General features: G+C 44.9%; 1 non-coding gene across 1 annotated transcript; it reads right to left on the bottom strand.

Annotated features, from left to right (window-relative positions):
* Window positions 1–733: 733 nt before the first annotated feature.
* LOC141645253 (small nucleolar RNA R71) lies at window positions 734–839 on the bottom strand. The gene has a single exon (XR_012544836.1). It is a non-coding gene; the product is annotated as a small nucleolar RNA R71 (small nucleolar RNA).
* Window positions 840–1,577: the final 738 nt, after the last annotated feature.

The raw sequence follows: 1,577 nt of genomic DNA, 5'->3' as shown, positions 1-1,577 counted from the left end.
AGTTAGTTATTTTTGATAGGTATACGACAGACCTGTTAAATTTGGCGCCGTTGCCGGGGAGGCAATTGCCCTATATGTCTTTGTTTCGTTTATTTTATCCGTCTCAGGGAATTTTTATTCCTTGAGACAGTTGTTATTTATTTTCTTTCAGTGTTGTGTATGCCCAGGTCAGACAGGTTTGAGTTTGTTGCAGCTGATTCTGAGCCAGAGAGACTATTTAGGCATAGACTTCGTCTGCAAAGAGAATCACGAAAGGAAGACTTGAGTACTTTCGAACCAGAGCTTCAACATTTTCTATTTGCAGAAAATCCATCTTTTAAAGAAGATAATTCTAGTTCTGTAAGCCAACCAGTAAAGATGCCGAACATTGCTAGTCACTCGGAGCCTAAAGCAGCATCAATTCCAAAGGGTTTCAATCTCTAGACTGAGGATGGGAATATATTTGACATCCATCCTTTTTATATCAATCTGGTGGCGAGAAATCTCTATAGAGGTGTGGCAGGTGATGACCCGAGGAAGCACATGGAGGTCTTTACGGACTACTGTTCTACAATCCCCGCCACAAAGGGTGTAATTCAAAACAAGATTAAGGAGGTTTTGTTCCCCTTTTCTTTGACTGACTCAGCCAGGGAGTGGCTGACTGATTTGGACCGCGCGGCCGCAGGGATTACCAACTGGGAGACCCTTGCTCTTGCTTTTTACAAAAGATATTTCCCTCAACAGCGCACCAATTAGCTGAGGGCAAAGATCACAAGTTTCAAGCAAGCACTTGATGAAACATTATATGAAGCGTGGTCCCGTTTCAAGAACTTGGTGAGGTCTATTCCTCACCATGGTTTCCATCCGTGGTTTCTGTCTAACCAGTTCTACAATGGGCTATATGATGATCACAGAGCCATACTTGATGCGTCATCTAACGGAAGATTCCAAGAGAACACTGACGATGATAAGGGATGGGCCTTTATTGAAGAGATGCCGAATCACTGTGCTGAGTATGGGAACCCGAGGGATGGTATTAGGACAGTTCATGCAGTCGATAAGCAGGTTGTGGCTCAGCTGGAAGCCATGAATGCTAAATTTGATAAGTTGGAGCTGCATTCTGCTGGGGAGCCTTAGACGGTCCATATGCTTACTAGAGGGGAGACCATTTCATGTGAGAGATGTGGGAGCAATTACGGTCACACTGCTGTTGGCTGTCTTACGGAGAAGGAACAGGTTCTTGCTTTTCAACAATATAGGCAAGGAGGGGGTTCCTATTATAATAACCAAGGGGCAGTCCATCGCAATTTGAGGTGGACAAGTCAAAATGTGCTCAATCCTACCCCTCCTCCGCACCAGCAGCAGTCATATGTCCCTCCACATAAGACTCAACAAGGCTTTCAGAAGCCGTCTTCCTTTCCTACACCTAACCAAGGTACCTCATCTTCTGGTGGGGTAAGTGAGATTGGTGAGTTGAAGACGATGTTGCAGTCTTTGACAAAGGAGTGGAAGTTAAGCGACCAACAAAGAGATGCATCTATAAAGGCACTTGAAACTCAAGTTGCCCAGTTAGCCGCGAACCAGTCCACAAGGAAACC

The sequence above is a fragment of the Silene latifolia genome, chromosome 2, assembly GCF_048544455.1.
Source record: "Silene latifolia isolate original U9 population chromosome 2, ASM4854445v1, whole genome shotgun sequence".
NCBI lineage: Eukaryota > Viridiplantae > Streptophyta > Magnoliopsida > Caryophyllales > Caryophyllaceae > Silene > Silene latifolia.
The sequence above is the reverse complement of the archived record's forward strand: the minus strand, read 5'-3'. Positions and strand labels throughout refer to the sequence as shown.